The sequence below is a fragment of the Protopterus annectens genome, chromosome 14.part0 (genome assembly GCF_019279795.1).
Source record: "Protopterus annectens isolate FY-2018-M chromosome 14.part0, PAN1.0, whole genome shotgun sequence".
Classification (NCBI taxonomy): Eukaryota; Metazoa; Chordata; order Ceratodontiformes; family Protopteridae; genus Protopterus; species Protopterus annectens.
Genome location: NC_056748.1, coordinates 724,796,433 through 724,817,918, shown reverse-complemented (window position 1 = coordinate 724,817,918; position 21,486 = coordinate 724,796,433).

Here is a 21,486-nt window from a genome sequence, read left to right as displayed (position 1 = left end):
AGTCCAGCCCCTATTGAGGCTTCACCAGCTGACAGCAATATTGTTCCCACTAGTAGAGGTGGTAGGGGTTGCTGTTGGACTGGTTCAGCCACCTGGAAATACTCTTCCTATGGCTTATGGCTTGCAGAGTTGCACCCATGCCAGCCACTGGCCACACCATCTGAGCCAGGACATAGTGAAGAGGTGGTGTCTAGACCCTCACTGCATCCAACATGTGCAGGATGGTACTGGGGCTCATACTCACTCTATCACCTGTTGCAATGCCCCCTTTTGTATCTATGACCTCCATTATTTGTTACTACATCCCCCATTAACATTGTCTTCCCTCAGTTTGCCTGATGTCTCTTAACTTCTGCAGTCAGCCCAGTCTGTGTTGCAAGTTTGTGCATGTGCCTTGCTATCTTGCCTAACCCTCTTACCATTCCTTCAACTTCCCTTCCTTCCTTAGCCACCTTATCATCTTGCTACACAGAAAATGGGCACCTGCTCTGAAAAAAAAAATTAAAGTATCTTTCCCTCCCCCATCCTGTTCATTCTTTAGCAGCTCCCCTTATGTGCTTCACTCTGTTTGCTTCCCCCTTTTTCATACCATCCTAAAATGCAATTTCAACTCTTTAGTCTGACCAAAAAATAGATTCAACTTTTTAAGGTTATTGGCTTCCTTTCTTGTCTTGCTGCATACGTGAATGTATTGAGCCTCAATGACGAACATACATTCTTCTATTTTCCCAGGATTTCATCGTTGAATTACTTGGTCACCCCTGGGGAATATGTGCCCTTACCACAGGCCATGCTGTAGCTGCAAGCAGGTTTTACAGTGAAAAAGCTACGTGAACCCAGTAGCTAATCACATTAATTATTAATGGGCTGACGGCCACATTATGCCTGACAAGTAAACAACAGCCAATCCGAATGACTGTGACCAAAATGTTTCTGAATCCCAGGGAAGGTCTCCTGCCATTATTATACTTGCCTTCATATTTGAAGTTAAAGTTTGTAGATACTCCCTAGGAGAATTTAACTCCAGGTCCCAGAAGACAGTACATATTTGTTAACATTAAGGTTTGTTTTCATATTCAGTAATGACCATATACATAATAATTTTAACATCAGTAACCCGAATCATTATAATAAAGTTTTTCCATAAGCTTGTTGTAACCCTTCTCTTTTCTTTAAATATAGAACTTGCTAGTACTGTATATTCCTTTGTATTTAGTCTACTAATATCATCTTGCAATAACATTTGTTGTGAAAAGACCACTTGTGTTTTATGCATTTTACATATTTAAACAGGATACTTCTCTTATTCTACTGTTCAGGCCATTTACATTTAAAGAAATATATTTTAAGGAAAACTTATCAGTCACATTCATACTGCTAACTGTTATTCTATGATACCTAAAACAACCCTGCTCCTTGGAATAATGCCTGCATAAAAATAAAAGATAAAGTATTAATTGAATGTTTATTTCATATGACACATGCACACACACAAAAAAACAGTTAAGAATACTAGTGATAACTAAACTACAAGTAAACCAATTCCCTTCCATGGAACACAGCCTCACTTCAAGTTGTCAGATTAGGGTTTGAGTACTGGTCTCCTGACAGTACTAACACAAGTTGTTTTCAGCATCTCTTCAGATATTTAACTCACTCCAATGAGGCACAGACTTTGGTTAATTTTATCACCTCCCTGTCCCATATATATGTATACTCAGACTTCAACCACTAAACTGCCAGATGTACAAAGACACGCAACACCATGCTGGGCTGTCTCCTCTGCTATGCTACATGCTAATGAGCCAATCCAGGTGAGAAACATATGCTACTTAGCCATGTGCTCTCCCCCAGAAATGCCTATGGTAAGGCATCTATGCAGCTAAGTGATTCAGACACTTGGCTGCAAATATTCGGCAGCCAGTATTGGCCCCTTGCAGCAGTTGTGGCAGGGGTAAGTGCTGGAGAGTTTAGTGGTAAGATACTGTTAGGGACTGTGTGCATGTGTATTTGTGAGGAGCTGGATGTGTGAGTGTATGTCTACATGGGAAGTAATGGGGGGTTAGTGAACGTGCATGTTAGGTACATTTGTGTGGGTGAATGGGTGAGTGTAATCAGGTAATCATGGGTGGAAGGGGCTATGCGTGTGTGTGTGTGATTGTATGGAATAAATTGTGTGTGTGTGTGTGTGTGTGTGTGTGTGTGTGTGTGTGTGTGTGTGTGTGTGTGTGTGTGTGTGTGTGTGTGTGTGAGTGTGTGTGTGTGTACACTATGTATGTGTATGTGGGGGGAGGTGGGGTGGAGTGGCTGTCATACTTACACACACCCCTATATTAACAAGCAAAATCTGCAACATTGGCTTTGAGGACCCACTTGCCACCTGGAAGATGTCTTTAATCTTGTGCCTGAATGGCACTTAAAAAGAATGGCTATTGGGGGAGTGAGTGGTGAGAACCACTATTCACCAGGAGAAGTCTTTAAACTCATGCCAGAATGGAACTTAACTGTAATGGGGATCAGGAGGTGAAACATTAGACACCAGTGAGAACTCTTCATTTCATGCCTTATTGTGGGTGGGGGAATGCTAGATACCAGGGTTTCTGTATATAGTGTGCTTTATAGGCATGTAATGAAAAAATAAATAAATAAAATGTGGTATGAGGAAACATGAAGCACTAAGGAGACTAGTACATAGTGTGCAGTTGAGGCAGCAAAAGAGACTCAAACCCTGCACTCTTACCAAAGTAAACCACAGCACTAACCAGCTGTGGTAACTGAGATGCCTGAACCAGTTATTAATGTACAAGGAGGAGACACAGGGGAACAGAAGGCATACCTCTCAACCTTGTAGTGTAAAACGTGACAAATGCAGTGGATGGTTGATATATTTGCCTCAGTCTACTTTGAAACTGGCTAGTCTAATGTTTTTTGTACTACCCTGGAGTTACTGAAGGATATGACATATAAAATTACAATGTCTGACATTAATGATTGACTGCAGTCATCTATGACTTATGAGATCAAGAAAAAGGAGACATTGGACAGGTCCTGTCAACACAGAGACAGGTATGGTGTGTGTGTGTGTGTGTGTGTGTGTGTGTGTGTGTGTGTGTGTGTGTGTGTGTGTGTGTCTGAGAGAGAGCGTGAATGGGGGTGTCTGTGCTAACTCAATGGGAACGATACCACAGTTAGCTATTGCAGGAAGTGCTCATCTGCAGTTGTGATAGTTCATGGTGATTCAGAAACATGCAAATTAGCCAATAATGAGCTTTTTTCTCATTGCAGCTAAAGCTCTGAATTAGAAATCTCTGCATTGGGGAAAAGTTTTTTTTTATTGAAGCCCTTAAATCAAGTGCTATGGTTCTCTGTGAATCCTTGGGATAGATTTTTACCACCTCCCCCATCTCACTTACATAAACTCAAACTCTGACCCCTAAACTGACAGAATCTCTGGCACTCTACATGCTCTCATGACAAAGAGAAAAAAGATAGAAAGATAGGCTATGTGAGCTCACTGTCAACTGTTATTTAAGATACTTTAATTGCTGGAATAAAAACAATGAAAAGCACTTTTGTCTTAAGTCGGAGTTTTATCTGACTATCAGATTCATATTATTAAACCATAAATTCTAAGTGAAGACTTACATCAAATGCAATAATCAGTCAATTGAAAATCTAAGAAGTAAAAGACATTACAAGGGAGTTAGATTGAAAAGGGGGATGCTCATTGCTCATGGTGAAGATGGCAACAAGACATCTAAGTAAGGTGCTGACAACTCCTAGAAAAGCTCTCATATGACAGCAGATGGATACAGTGGAAATGTAGCAAATAGAACAGCCCACATGAAGTGAGAAAATTGCCTTCCAGATATGCCCTTGTAAACATTCATGAAGGGTCTGAAGTTTGTAGCTGTAATAAAGCAACATTAAAGCACATGCACTAATTATATCTTCTATAGTGCCATCAGCCATATTTTATCCTTGTGTGACTAGTCTTTGCACAATGAACAGTACTGGTTTTGTAATGTCTAGTTTTAGGTTTTCAAACATTTATATTTTTAGCAGTGTTTTTAGTAGTGAAAGCTGTGGCCTTTGATGAGGTTCCATTCCTCTGGTCAATTTTTTCACTGGCTATTGTGGGTTATTCTATTTGTTTCAGTTCCACTGTATGTTGTTCTGTTTATACAACAGTCTATGTAATGATAAGGAAACATAAAGGTGGCACAGTGGTGCAGCAAATAGCATTGTTGCCTCATAGCAAAACGTTCTCCAATTAGATTCTCAGCTGGGATGCCTTCTCTGTGGAGTCTGCATGTCCTCCCTCTGTTTGCATGGGTTTTCCCTGGGTGCTCTGGTTTCCTCTCACATTCCAAAGACATGCAGTAGGTGGATGGGACACTTTAAAGTAGCCATACATGTGAGTGTGTGGTGCGAGTGAACTACACCAGCAGGGATAGCCACCCAGCAGTGTAAACCTTTGTGGTGAGTCATTTCTAATGACATCCAAGAAAGCCCTAGTGCTATGGGAATGCTTGGATGAATCATAGGTTCAGTGTTTACCAATAGACTGTCTTCTTGCTACTTTTTCTTAGTTTATGCAAAATGTTCAGTGTTCCGTGGATTACCTTATCATTCCTTATTTTGTTGTTCTTTGTATTTAGGATTATCCCTTGCACAGAATTTCCCAGCCTGCAAGTTTAGCAACAATCCCCTGGTTTGCATCCTGAGGATAAGCATGTCTCTGTTCAATATGAAAAAGGGACCCTCACATCCTCTCTTACTAACCATAGTATTCTGTTACTCTTGTTGCTCTCTCATCTAGTAATTTAAGAACTCTGATTAAAAGAGTTTATATTGTGTGACCCCCTCTAACTGCTGCTGGATTGTGTGCTTCCCCCATTTCCCTGAGCTACATCATCTAAGAACCTTTCTACCTAACTTGCAATCTATAAATAATTGAAGCTTACTTGTGTGCAGATAAATTGCCAATTCACAAAGACTGACTGATTCAGACAATGGTGGAGACACATACTGTGCCCCACTACAACCTTTCTCATTTAGTGAGCTCAAACACCAGGCCTAATCCTTCCTCCAATAAAGATTATCTTCCAGATTTTATCTTTACAAACATTTCACAAAATGTAAAATAACTCAGATATTTACCTAACAATCCCAATGACCATCTATTTATTCAGGTTATTCTGCCATTCGAAGTCCTAATACACACTCCGGCTACAATATATTCTAGGTCTACATATAAACCCAATGAAGATACAGTACTTTCTAACTTTGGTAATATTAACTGGTCCATTCTCTACCATACTAATGACCCAGTGGTGGCTATGGAAACATCTAGTTCTCCAACCAGTAAGATCTTGGACATGCACTTACCATTAACAAATAAAAAGGTTAAAGGACGAAGTGAACTCTTTTTCATGGCAAAGTAAAACACTTAAAAACAAGAGACAAATACTGGAACATATGGAAAACTACTAAAAATCATAAACATCTCAAAGCATTCTTTTTTCTAGAGCAAATCATCAAACCTGAAATAAAAGAAGCAAAGACTTCCAGCTTGCATACCAAACTATCCTGTAAGCCTTCACAACCTAAACTGTTTTGGAAAACAGTAAAAGGCATTGCATACTTTGAAAAAAAAAAAACAAATCTGTCGCACCATGTTCTATCATGAGCCCTACTACTCTACAAAGCTTCAAAAACTTAAGCTCCCCTACTCAAATCACAGACTGTAATACACTTTGCCAACCAGTCTACAAGTAATTATTCTAATTCTTCTCTCATCAGACATAGCCCTCAAGAACTCCTAAATGCCATGCTACCAAAACTTTTAAACTTTAGTGAAATGTCAAAAGAATCTATTAGTACACTTTCTGAAAAGTTAGACAGCAAGCCCAGACCCAAACAATAACAGTATACACACTCTACCTTCCTAAGGCCTGACACTCACTGTCTGTCTAAACTTCTGGCATTTTTATTAGCTTTTCTTTTACATTGAGAATCATCCTCCCAAATGAGGCATTCTCTCACAATCCTAATTCCACAAAAAAACTTATTCACACTACGATTTTTGTCTTATTTCAAACCTTTGCCCTATTACTAAGATATATGAGAAAATCTTAGTTAACCAGCTTTTTTGAATCTAAATAAGACAAACTTACTGATACTCAGTATGGATTTAACGATAAACATAACATATAAAGTGAAGTTCATACAGTGAATGACAAAATGTACTTGGAAATGTAAAATGGTTATCTCATATAGACTTATGTCATGAGGGTTAGGGTTTGACATAATGGTTATGGTTTTTACCTTGCAGACACAATATACTGGGTTTGATTCTCACTTGTGAAAGAGAAATTGGTTAAACTTAAAATGGCCTGCAACAGCAGCTAACCTAATACTTAACTATGAACCTATTTCAGAGTGCAAATTACAAATACTACTAAACACATTCTAGGCATTCTAATTTGATGTGCAAAAGAAATTTCCTGGTTCAGGAATACCCTAACAAATTTCATCTTTTGGGGTCCGGCTTAGGTAATTATGTAGCTGATGATGGTTCTTTCATAGCAGGAGTTCATCATGGCCATTATTTGACCCCATTCTGTTTTCTGTCTTTATTAATGAAATTAATTCTATCCATCTTCCCATAAACAGTGTTCTCTATGTTTGTGATGTCATTTTTCCTGGAGCAGGTCCCTTCTTTTAAGAATGGGACAAAAATATTCACAAAATCCTGGCTAACTAAGTATCTTCTTACTAAAATAGAAGTGATAGTGTTTTGAACTCAACAAAAACTTACCAGAAACAATCCTCTGTGAATAGAAATACCTAGCAGTGCAAGCATTATGCTAGTACAACAATGCAAATACTTTGGTCTGATTTTGATTCCTACCTTTTTATTTAGGCCTCACACTGACATAATCATGGCCAAGGTTAACTCCAAACTTAAAGCCATCTACTCCATTTCAAATCACCTAACACCAGACAACAGAAAAGCCTTTGTGAAAACCATGCTCATAACCATGTTTTATTCTGCACACAGGAATTAATTCATAAAAGTACTTATAAATGTTGTATGTAGAGTTATCAATTTATCACTTGTGCTAGAGAATTTCTCTGTTTCTCTTCAAATGCCATCTGGCTACCAATTACTGAATGTTAAGCATTTTTACTCTCCACTATAACTTTGAAATTAACATACAGAAACTTCTTTCTTACATTAAAAGCTAAATCCAAATCAAATCTCCCGATGCTCTCTGCAGAGCCACATTGTTAATATCGTAACTCTACACCCACCCCTTCTGCCAATTATTAGAAGAAAAAAGTGTCAGTAAAAGAATACCATCTAGATGCCACCATCTTCTCACTAACCTCACAAAAATTAATGATTACAAATTATTCAGAATAAACCAATGTTGGACCACTTAAAGGAAACTTCAAATGTAAGTGCCTTACAAAAAATACTGACTCAGTCATCTTCCAGTGACAATTTTTACACCAACGATGTTTAAATTCCTCCTTTATTGATGTAATGAACTTACTTTCATTAAAAAAAAAAAATATATATATATATATATATATATATGTGTGTGTGTGTGTGTGTGTGTGTGTGTGTGTGTGTATATATATATATATATATATATATATATATATATGGGTCTACTGTATAAGTTCAAAAATACACTTCTTTGAACTCACACAGTAGACCCTGGGTTACGCGAAAGTGCACTTAATCGAAAGTGCACTTTTGTGAAACCCGCTTCAGTGAACGGGCTACTACTGACTTTAGTGCAGTAGTTGCGGACCTTAGGGTTAGGGCGTGGGTCATGGTAAGGTGATAGCTAGTAGGGCTATCGCCTTACCATGACCCGCGCCCTAACCCTAAGGTACTGTGACTACCACACCACCGTGGTGTCCTCCACTGTGGTGTGGTAGTCACGGACCTTAGGGTTAGGGTGCGGGTCATGGTAAGGGGATAGCCCTACTAACTATTCCCTTACCATGACCTGCGCCCTAACCCTAAGGTCTGTGACTACCACACCACAGTGGAGTCCTCCACTGTGGTGCGGTAGTCACGGACCTTAGGGTTAGGGTGCGGGTCATGGTAAGGGGATAGCCCTACTAACTATCCCCTTACCATGACCCGTGCCCTAACCCTAATGTCCGTAACTACTGCACCACAGTGGAGGACATAGCATTTTTTCCTGCTGTCCTCCACTGTGGTGCGATCCGTTCGTAGAAGCTGAGTACGCAAAAGTGCACTTTCGAATAAGTGCACTTAAGCGTAACTGAGCGGTCTACTTCTCTTTTTCGAAATTGTGGTATTCAATGAAAAGCAGTAGACCCATATATTTATATATATATATATATATATATATATATATATATATATACACACACACACACACACACACACACACACACACACACACACACACACACACACACACACACACACATACATATATGGTTCCCCTTCATATGATCGAATTTCTCTAAACTCCAAAGTCAAACTCGAAACCAGAACCTCGAATTTAGAGAAACTTGAACATATGAAAGGGACAAAAAAAAAATTAACACCTTTCAAATGTTTTCACAGGGGAGCTTCACCCCCCTGCAACCCCCACACCCCCCCTACTTAAATATACCTACTCAGAGATCGCACTATAATGAAGGAAAGGGAAATCTCCCATTCCGCGCTATACGCGTAAGCGCAAAATGGAAGATTTTCCATTCCTCCACTATAGTGTGGTCATGGAACATTCACATTTAAACTGCTAGGGTACAGGGGGACCTGGCCCCCTGCAATAAGGTAAGTTAACTTTTTATTTTTTTAAACCTAAGGCTCCCATTCACAATTTCGAGTGAATGGAAGTTCGAGATTCTGGTCTCGAGATTATGAATTTTGAGCTTCCATCCATTCAATCTTGTGAAGGGGAACCACATATACACACACACACACACATATATATATATATATATATATATATATATATATATATATATATATATATTAATTATATATATAAATATATACACACAAACATATGCGTGTGTGTGTGTGTGTGTGTGTGTGTGTGTGTGTGTATATATATATATATATATACACACACACACACACACACACACACACACACACACACACACACACACACACACTCACACACACACATACATATATTATATATATAAATCTATACACACACATGTCATTTTTTGATGTCTTTATATTGCGATAGTATGCATTATTGGTTATTTTATTCTTCTCAACTATAACTTAGATCAGCAGCTTTCTGCTTGGGCACTCATTGCATGGCTGAAAAGATTCCAATGACTAGTCCACCTACCTGGTTAACAAATAAATCTATACAATTAAATAATTAAGTGGGCATCAGCAGTTCGTCCAGTGGGTAACCTCTAACTAGAAACTATTTTGTTAATCTTCTGCTACTGTTTTTAAATAAATCAACACCATTGGCAGCCTTAATACAAGCAAGCATTCAGCAAGAATATTTTGTCCCACTAGAGCTTCTTCATTTGCATTAAATGAGTCCAGTTCAGAAAACATTTTCAGATTTTACCGATCGGAATTGCATTTTTGGCTGTGCCTGTGTCAGTGGTGGCGAGAGATAAAGCCCTGACTACAGCCTAGATGACCACAGTTTCAATAATGGTTTGAGTGCATGGTAGCACTCATAGAAATGATGGAAGTACCCATTGGAGGGGGGGGGGCATGAGCTTGGGACACATTTGTGTAGGCTTTCTCTGGTGAAAACCAGAACAATAACCCACTCAGTTCTGTCTGTGGGTAGGTTGGGTAGTTCTGCTGATATTATCCCCTTGTAGAGGTCAGGGTTGATGCAGTGCTAATGCCTATTACAAGCCACACCCATAGACTATTACTGGGGATACACAAGGGGTAGGGTAAAAAATAAAATTGTTGCATCACCCATGATGGTTACCTAAATGATGACCATTCTTTGTTGACTTTCACGCTTGGTGATGATGGAATGAATGTGTTTTTGACCAGTTGGGGATCAATGATCAGTAGGAAGCAGATGCAAAAATTCCATAAAAGGGGGGATATTGGAGGTTGCAGTAATTTCCTCATTGCTGCATCTGAGTCCATCATCTCTCCAGATGACTGAGTGAGAGATAAAAAGGTGTAAAATAGCAAGAAGAGTAGAGACTCTTGAAAGATCAATCTGCTCCTCATACATTTGACTGCACCATCACATTACTAAATATTTGACCAAACTACAATATATACAAAACTCATGTGCCCTTGAATATCAGTTTGAAAGTAAATACAAACAAATATTGAGTTGTTTAACTGCTGTGCAAATCCTCCTGTTAAAGCAATACAACCCCCCGTACAGAAGTACAGGCACTACAGAGTTCAATGATGTGGCACCCTTGGTGAAAGTGTTAGCAGAGATCAAACAAGCCTCTAAAGACCTCAAGTAGTGATTATAAAGAAATCAGTTGATTGGCCTAGGGTGCTGCTAGAGCAGGGGCACTTTTCCATTAATCTGGATGGTGTAGGTAGACCTGGATGGAGACACAGGATGGTCGTGAGGGGCCGCTGTGGAGCCCTTCTGCCTAGGACACCAGTTGACCAAAGGCCGGTCCTAGACTTATGGGTAGATCAAATAAGAGGTGAAATGTCCTGGATAGAACATCAGTCATTCCGCCTCATGAAATCCTTATTCCTTCATTTCTTAATGTCATAACCTAAGATATTTAATTTTACTCACAAACAGATGAAGTGTGAGAATTCTACAAAAAGTACAGTTTTGTACCTACCATAAATGTAGATGTTCGAGGATCCACATTGCTGCAGTCCTAACTATTGGGTAGTCCGCTGTCCAGTCGGCCCGAATACCAAAGTATATGGCTGACGTCGGTCAGGGCGCATTAGACTGACGTCAGTACGTCAGGGTACTAATGCGCATGACCGACGTCATATCCTCAGTCTTTTCTTGCCCCAGATGTCAGAAGACCCTGAAAAGATAAGGCTAAAAACAAAAACTCCCAAAATACCTGCACCAAAAATATATATACAATATATACACAATTAGCAGAATATAACCTCACCTACACAACCACCCCTAAACACAGAGGGGAAGGAGGGAGGGTTGGACTGCAGCAATGTGGATCCTCGAACATCTACATTTATGGTAGGTACAAAACTGTACTATGTTCTTCATTCCACATTGCTGCAGTCCTAACTATTGGGTAGAATCCCAAAGCAGAGGTAAGGGAGGCTGGCAAATCATAAGGAAGCAGGAACTGACAACATGCCTTGCAAAATAGCTGTGGCAAAACCAGCCCTAGACTTAGAGTAGAGAGGAAGGTGATAATGCTTAGAGAAAGTATGCACTGAACTCCAAGTAGCTGCCTCCAAAATATCCTTAGTTGCCACCCCCCTTAGAAATGCTGTGGAAGTGGCAGTAGCCCTAGTGGAATGAGGCCTAATCCCAGCTGGAATCTCCTTGCCATGATGGGAATAACAAAATGTAATGCAACACCCAATCCACCTAGAAATAGTTTGTTTTGACACAGGCTTGCCCTTTGAACTCAAAGCAAAAGAAACAAACAACTGCTGAGACTGCCTAAAATCCTTAGTCCTGCTCAAATAATAACGCAATAGCCTGTGTACATCTAAAGTGTGCAAAATCTTTTCCCCTTTATTTTGGGGATCTGCATAAAAGGTAGGCAAATGAATAGTTTGGTTTAAAGCCACACTAGAAACCACCTTAGGCATAAAGGAAGGATTAGCGTAAAGATACCCTATCCTTATGAAAAATCAAAAAGGCTCCACTGCCATAAGGGCCTGCAACTCAGAAACCCTTCTTGCAGAAGTAATGGCCAACAAAAAAGCAGTCTTCCATGACAAGTATTTCAATTCAGCAGTAGCCGCAGGCTCAAAAGGTTGTAGAGTAAGTTTCTCCAACACAAAATTGAGATCCCAAGCAGGAGTAGGAGCTCTACGTGGGGATCTTATATTCTTTGCCCCTCTAAGAAATTGCTTGAACAAAGGATGCGAAAACAAAGGTGGGTCACAATCATAGTGAGCTGAAATTGCTGCAGCATGAATCTTAATGGAAGAGAAAGACAAACCTTTGTCCAGTAACTCAGTAAGATATTGAAGAGCCACACTCAAATTTGGCTCAGTAATCTCCAAATTGTTTGCTGCACTCCAAAACAAAAATCTCTTCCATTTTTCTGCGTACACTTTCCTTGTACTAGGTCTTCTGGCTTCCATAATCACATTTAAAACTTGTTGAGGAAGCCGAGACCTGCTGTCTTCAAAACAGAATATGCCAGGCTGTTAGATGTAGAGAGTGAAGCTTGACATTGAGCAGATGACCGTCCCTCTGAGACAACAGGTGTGGAATCAAGGGTAAAGGCCATGGAGGCTTCCTTACCAGACTCCTCAGTAATGGGTACCAGTGCTGCCGAGGCCAATCTGGAGCTATTAAAATCATCCTTGGCTTGTCTTGTCTGACCTTTAGAAGCACCTTTGGAAGAAGAGGCAGAGGTGGAAAGGCATACACATGAAGATTTTTCCAACTGAAAGAAAGAGCATCCACTTTCCAAGCTGTGTGATGAAATCCCTTCGTGCAAAACTTTGGCAGCTGGTGGTTTAGTGGAGAAGCGAACAGATCTATGTCTGGAGTTCCCCATGACACTGTCAATTTTGAAATACATGAAGATCCAGTTTCCACTCGTGGGGATCCATGATTTGTCTGCTTAATACATCTGCTAAGGAGTTCTGCGCTCCGGCAGAAAACTTGCCTGAAGAGTTAGTTGCAGAGTGAGCGCAGTCTCCCATAAAATCATTGCTTGCCTGCACAATGGGTAAGAATGTGTTCCCCCTTGTTTGTTGATGTACCACATGACAGTTGTGTTGTCTGTTAGAATCAACACCTGCCCTGGAAGAAGTAACTCTTTGAAAGCAATTAATGCAAACTGAACTGCTAACATCTCTTTCATGTTGATATGTAGATGCTGTAGTCTGGCAGGCCACTTGTCTTGTATCCACTTTCCATTTAGATGAGCTCCCCAAGCAACATCTGAGGCATCTGTCGTTAGAATCTGACTTGCCTCTGGCCGGGTCACAGAGAGTCCCTTGTTTAGGTGACATTCCTGAGCCCACCACAAAAATTCCTTTTGAATGCAAGGTATTATTTGAATGACAGTGTCCAAATCCTGGCAGTGCTGTGTCCACAGAGTCTTGAGATACCATTGTAGCTTCCTCATATGCAGTTTGGCATTGGGAAGCACCAGAATACAAGATGCCATGAACCCTAAGGCTTGAAGGACTGTCCTTGCAGTCAGCCCGGACTGAAGAGATAGATGATGGAAGTAACTGGAAAGATTCTTTTGTTTGTCCGGGGTTAAAAGGCCATCTGGGCTGCTGTATTCAGTCTCACACCCAGAAAGCACATGTCTTGAGAGGGTACTAGACTGGACTTTATTTCGTTCACAGAATACCCTAGGCATCTTAGCACTGCTATGACATATTCCAGATGCTGTAGAAGATCTTCTTTTCTTGAGCCAGAATCAGGCAGTCGTCCAAGTAAGGATAGATTTGGATTCCTTTTAGCCTGAAGTAAGCTATCACTGGAGCCAGAACCTTTGTGAATACTCTGGGCAGTAGATAAGCCAAAGGGCAATGCAGAGAACTGATAATGAGAATTTCCAGCTCGAAAACGCAGATACTTCCTGCAACTTAGTCTGATTGGCACATGAAGGTAAGCTTCCTTGAGATCTAAAGTTACCATCCAGTGATCTTTGCCCAGCAGAGGTAAAAGCTGTTGTAACGTCAACATTTTGAACTTGGGAATGTCCAGATAAGTGTTGAGGATAGATAAATCCAGAATTGGTCTCCACGTGTTCCCCTTCTTTGGTACTAGGAACAGGCGAGAATAAAATCCTAGGCCCCTTTCCGGCACAGGAACTGACTGAATGGCCCCTATTTGGAGCAACAGAGAAATTTGCTTGTGAGCCTCTGTCCTTTGAAGAGGAGGAATGTCTGGCATGCCTTTGAAAGGAGGCAAGGTATGGAAATAAAACCTGTAACCGTGGTGAATAATATCCAGAACCCATCTGTCTTGGGTAATTAAATCCCAATTTTCTTTGAAAAGAGACAGCCTTCCTCCCAAAGGTGCTGCCAGGCGAGAATGTACTGGCAGCTGAAAAGGTAGGTCATTGGGTCTGCTTACGAAAGGACTGACCCCTGCCCTCACCAGAAGTCTGAGCAGGGGAACTCCCTGTCCTAGGCCTAAAAGAACCCTGAGCTCTGCCCCTACCACGTCTAGACCTACCCCTAGACTGGGAATCATAAGCAGGATAAGTCCATCCCTTAGTAGGCCAATTTCTACTAAACTTCGGAGGCTGCACCTGCAAAAAAATCTTTAACAGTTTGCATAGACTTAGCCTTGTCCTCCATTTTCTTCAAAACTGCTTCCACAGGCGAACCAAACAACACATCAGACTGTAAAGGAGCATCCAAAATCCTTGTCTTAACATGCTCAGCTAAATTCTGATCTCTCAGCCAGGCGTGCCTACGAAGAACAGAACCAGTGGCAGCCACCCTGGAGGAGGCCTGCACAGCATCAAAACCACACTGCAAGGAATGTTTACCTACATGTTCAGACACATGAACTAAATCCTGCAACTCTTTACACTCAATACCTTCAGCCAGAGCATCCACCTTAGATTTCAACTGTGAAAGAAGATAATTCTGATATTTTAACATGTGAAACTGACAATTCAACGCCCTCATGGCTAAAGTGGAAGAAGTATACACTTTCTTTCCCCATCTATCCAAAGCCCTTGCCTCTTTATCAGGAGGGACAGGATTTTTAACAACTGAGGCCTTCACACCTTTAGGCCCCTGAGAGACAGTTTCTGGGTCTGCCCTAGGACTCTTAAAAGATACTTATGAGCTTCAGGCACCCTATAATACCTATCCGGTTTAACTGGGGCAGGAGGCAAAGAATCTGGATTCAGGGAAGCCTCTGCAAACACATCTTCCACCACATTCAAAACAGGAGGTGTAGCTAAAGGCCTATGCTGGGGTAAAAACAAGAATTCCCTAAGCCTTTTCCTGGAATCAGAGAAATCTTGACCTTCCCATTTAAAATGCTCCCTCATGGAATGCAGAGTCTCTGAAAATGAAAAATCCTCAGGAGGAGAAGCAGAAGGAGTAGAATCATCCACATCAGAATCAGAATAAGGAGGGTACTCCTGCAAGTCTTCAGCCGAAGACTCAAGCCTCCGAGCATTGCTCAAAACTCTCAAACTCAGGTTCCACCCTAGGCCTCTTATCAGGAGGGGGCATAGAACCCCTAATCATAGTAATCAAATCCTCTGCCATTTTAAGCATATGTTTCTTAGGCAAGGATCCTGAAGTACTAGGAGAAACCCCCACAGAAGCTAAACTTGGCCTGCCCCTCAAAGAAGCCTTGGAAACTGAAGGAGAGGCTCTAACCACCTTAGGAAGAGAGGGAAGAACAGCCACCTGAGAAGCCCCCTCAGCCTGGCCTACTTCCTGAGAGGAAACATCCTGTAACAGTAAAGTCTCTTCCTGAGACTCCAAAGAGACACCTGGCAAAACCTCCGGCTCCACTGAGCCTTCCAAAGAACCGACGTCTGGGACTGTCGGTTCCTCCACCCTAGGCTTTGCTGCTTTATCTTTCGCTTTTAGCGAAGCGCCGGAGCATCCGACGGCATTTTATAATTACAACACTTCCCAAACACTAACCTGGCACAGTCTAACCTTCTCTTAATAGTGCGTTTGTTAAATCTAGCACAAGAGCGGCATCCAACAACGTCGTGCTCAGGCCCTAAACAAGGTATACACAAAGTATGGTAATCCCTATGAGGTATCTGTTTCCCACAAGAAATACAGTTATTCACTTTTTCTGACATCCGGTTAAATACTGAGGCAAGAAAAAACAAAATATTCCCCAACGGGTACTTAGCCAACTTTGATTCGGTCTGAAACTCTGACTTCAGAAACTTTCAGAACGCCAACCTGCACTCGCAAAATTGCTTCTGCATCGGACCATGCGGCAAAAAAGACTGAGGATATGACGTCGGTCATGCGCATTAGTACCCTGACGTACTGACGTCAGTCTAATGCGCCCTGACCGACGTCAGCCATATACTTTGGTATTCGGGCCGACTGGACAGCGGACTACCCAATAGTTAGGACTGCAGCAATGTGGAATGAAGAACATCTATTTTATGTCACTAGCATATGATTATTAATTAAGGATTACTTCTAATAGTCACTGGTTACCTAAAATTCTGTTGTAAAGAAGAATAAAATACTATAAAAAAGCAACAGTATGTCATAATAAAAACAAGTCATTTAAAAAGCCATCAGGTTTTTCATGCATGTAAACTATATTTGAATTTTACTGAACTTACTTGAGACCTGATCCTCATGCACAATGGCAAGTTATGTTTATTTAAAAGAACAATCACGCACAGATGAAATCAAGACATCTGAAATTACTATGAAATTAAAAAAATACATAAATTGTTCCATTTCAATTAATAAAACCCATTCCAAGTAGGTAACAATCTTCAGAACACTGTTTTAAGTTTCAATGCAGCTCAGGTAGTAGCAAATGGAAAGATTCTCCACTGCAAACAACACTGGAAATTTACCTTTGGCTTGACAAATTTCTTGCTTTATGTACACAAGTTTGCGTGTTTGTGTGTCTGGATAAGCTACAAAATCTTGTAGATAAGCACCAAAGGAAAAAGACAACTTATCAAAATTAAAAAAAATTCCAAAATAAAACAACTTTTGCAGTTACCACTTATATATACCAAATCCTGGGTTCACACAGTAATGGGGAAAAGACAAATTCCCACAGTAGTGCGATCTTCTCACAACTAAAATGCAGAAACGTGTATTAAAATGTACATTTGATCATTCATGCTGTGGCTCTGTTCTTTCAATGAACTGACCATATGATGGAATAGAACTATCTGTACACACACTTTTATATATAAATATAAATATATATATATATATATATATATATATATATATATGTGTATGCGTGTGTGTGTGTGTGTGTGTGTGTGTGTGTGTGTGTGTGTGTGCGTGTGTGTGTGTGTGTGTGTGTGTGTGTGTGTGTGCATGTGTGTGTGCCATAAACTTTCGTTTTAAAAGTTTATTAAAACTACATTGTTGTCCTCAGTAAGGGCATCTCCTCTGTTTTAAAAATGTAAACATGTACAGCTACAGAAAAGGTAGCAAAATGGCATTACATTTACTTTAATATCCATAACACATTTTTTATGGCTGAAACAGGGTGGTGTAATAAAATTAAACAGAAGCTATCACAGCAAGCAGTGTTTTTTCTAATAATGAAACATCTAACTGTTGCATATCTTCAACAATTTCTTATTTAATCTTGTGACTAGTTATTTGGTTTTCTTTTAATATACTGTTTTCTGCTGTATAATTTCAGGCCTCTTTACTGCTCTGGGGTTCTTCACTTTTCATATTTTTCAGCTAGCACTTCTATTTCAGTGCCTTTCCAGAGCAGCTCAAATACCTAGCTCCACAGCTGAATGGTTTCATTTTTGTTTATCTTCCATCTGACACTCCAGACCTAGTGTTAGACATGTAACAGAGCACTTTGGATCTATGTCATGTGCTAAACTTTAAGTTGGGATATTATTTCCAGATTCTCACAATTAAAAAGTACTCTTCAAAGCAGACAGAAATAACATACACAGTTATTACTGACAATTAAATAAATATAAAATGATTTTTTTGTCATATTTCAAACTTAAAGCCAGAATGCTTTCACTGTTTCTGGACTCCACTGTATATTTTACAGAAAGTCCTGTGTGCTTCCACAATGACCTTTATTTGTTTATGCTTTACACTTTATTAATTTTTTACAAAATGCAACCTGGACTAACTAAAATGTCACTGATGCCTTTTGTTGCAGTGCATTCTGAGTACAGGCAGGAGCATCAACATAAGGAAGGAATGTAAAGGAACTAGTACCTCAAAGGCATCTTAAAATTCACAAAAATATGAAGTAAAATTAAATACATCACTGCCCCCTGAGGGAGCAATTCAATCAGATATGGGTGATTTATAAAGTTAAGTACCATAACACTATGTTGCATCTCATTTGTGAATTGTACATAATGCACACAGCATTCCTTGAGACATAGGCACATGTCTGAGTTGAATCCAGCTTAAAATCAGTACAGGCTAGGTCAGTAAGTGGAAAGAAACAGTACAAGTTAGGTATGCTGTCATGCAGGTCCTAATCAAATGTCCATTTACTATAGAGACAGAAGAGAACACAGAGGTATGAAGCAGGTTCATAGATTATAGCCTATGAATAAGTATCAACAATAAAAGGGCATTATATATATATATATATATATATATATATATATATATATATATATATATATATATATGGATCCCTATCACAACACCGACACGCCACAAACCCGTCACTCAAAACAACGACACCAAAACACCGAAAACGCACAAAACCGACAACTCACAAAACCGAACACCATAACACCGACACCAAAGAAATACCAAGCACTTAAAATGGGTGGAAACACAGATCACCAGAAAAAAACAGTATATCATGAATTAACCCATTACAGTACACTCACACACACAACTATATATATATATATATATATATATATATATATACATATATATATATATATATATATACATATATATATACATATATATATATATATATATATATATATATATATATATATATATATATATATATATATATGTATGTATATATAGGTTCATAGGTGAATACTATGCTAACTGCCTGAAGGGTCATTTTAAGCCTAGCCCTTAAACCTAGATCAGAATTAAACCCTGTGCATATGAGGCAAAGGCCTTAACTATTCTATTTTATATATATATATATATATATATATATATATATATATATATATATATATATATATATATATACACACACATATATATTCACACACACACACACACACACACACACACACACACACACATGTACACACACCAAATGGTTTAAATGAGTCAAGAAGAAAGGTGCAGTGGTAAAGGAGAGGAACCAAAAAACAACAAGAATAACAAAGAAATGTTAAAAACAAACATATATTTTTACTATATTCTAATCCTGTAAAGGAAATTTGGGAAGTCACTTAAATTTCTAGCTGAGCTGGGTAAGCTTAGAATCACAAAAAAAATTCCAACTCCAAGAACGCCAATACTTTATTACAGCAAAGCTTTCAGGTATAAATCCTTCCTCACTGCATTATATAGTCTGTAACATTCTTTCAGTTTTTATAAAACAAGACTAAAATCATATAAGCACGTCCAGCTAATCACATCTTCTCTGCAATAATTCTATTAACATTTTAGTTTAGAGATAGCTTCCTTAAAAAGTAGTCAAAAATACTTTCAGCTCAGTTTATAAATACATAATAGAACTATATACTTAATAACTCTGTCTAATAAAATATTTATTACAAAAATGTTTACATTTTCAAATTATTTGCACCCTGGTAATACATCTGCTTACATCTGGAGAATAAAGAATATGCATGGATCTTAATACTGTAAGCAGATGTATTACCAGAGTTGAATAACATGGTTAGTATTAAGCCAGTTTTAGCAACCAGACAAATGCAATTGCACTAGGTATTTAAATGTGTGTATATGCATATATATGTATTTTTTGTATATGTGGAAATAATTTGAACGTAAAAATTTTTGTAATAAATATTTTATTAGACTGATAGATTTATTAAGTATATGGTTCTAGTATGTATTTATAAATTGAGTTGAAAGTATGTCTGAGTTTTTTAAGGAGTTTTTTTAAGGAACTGCTATATTTTTATGCTAAAATGTTAATTGAATTATTATAGAAATGATGTGATTAGCTGTCCGGGCTCACATGATTTTTTTCTTGTTTTACAAAAACTGAAAGAATGTTACAGACTGTATAATGCACTGAAGAAGGATTTATATCCAAAAGCTTTGCTGTAATAAAGTACTGACATTCTTGGAGTTGGAATTTTTTTGTTAGTCAGCTTTTATTTTCTAACTTCTGTTTTATCACTACATCAGCCTTTGGTCTTAAGCTTAGAATCAACCATAGTTGCTAGAGTCTTCTTGTGTTTATGATATTTCTTTATTATATCCAGTAGAATTACTTCAGGCTCTAGCAAGCAATTATACGCCCTACTGAATCTTCCAATGAACCTCTGTAATGGTTCACCATTTACATACTTGTCTGTATAATCATCAAAAGTAAAACTGATCAGCTGATTCTGTATCACAGTGGCAATGATCACGTGAATTCAGAAGCCCATGAAGAAAAGGGTCATATGCAGTATAATGCATCTTGTACATAATGTAACTTGTTCTGCTCTGTCAAGGATGTTGTTGTGTCTTTCGGCTTTTCCCGGTTAGGGGTCGCCACAGCGGAACTCCGGTCCGCTAATGATTGGCAGTAGATTTTTACGTGCCGAGTTGCCGGCCCTGGCGCACAACCTTCAACAAAGGTACGCCCATTCCTGCATGTCTCCACACAGAAGACGGTCTAGCTGAGAATCGAATGGGACACTGCCTTACTGTGAGGCGACAACGCTACCGCAGCACCACCACCGCATGATTCTGCTCTGTCAAGGATAGGTCTCTAAATTTTAGGAATTTGTTTTGAAGAGTACAACAAATTATGGGTAAACAATACAAGTCTTATGTTACTTCCAAACAATTAAGAATAAGAGTTTTGGTTTGAATAATACATTTTCATTTTAGGCAGCGCTACTTAGGGTTATTCAACCTCTGTGATATAGTTACCGTTCCTAAGAATGGTTTCATAAATTTAGACAAAGCCTAGAAATTATAAGTAATAGTCTCTGTGAGATGTTCATTGTGAAGTATTCATTCTAGAAATAAATATAGTTTATATGATGACAAAAATGTTCACAAAATACCCCAAAGAAATTGGTCAATAGTGATCCAAAATATATTATTTTCTCCTCATTGATAGATCTTCTTTACCCAATGACCAATGTCTAACAGGGGGAAGATTAAAATTTGAATCACACTTAAATTGTATAAATTATAACAATAAAAAAAAATCCTTTTTTAATCTATAGAACTAGAAGGTACTGGATTTTTATGCTCACATTCAGGTGTGTGCCAGGGAATCCTCCTCACCACACAAATGTTCCAAACACTAATTTTGTCGTATTCACTTTTCCATTGTAGAGGGAAAACAGCCTTTCTGTTAGCAAGTTCAACAGGGAAAATATATAGATTTGTATGTAAACTGACTAACCTTAATACTGACAATTTAAAGGAGAAGCATTTCTCAAGTGTGTCCTTTAGACACGCGCACACACACACACACACACACACACACACAC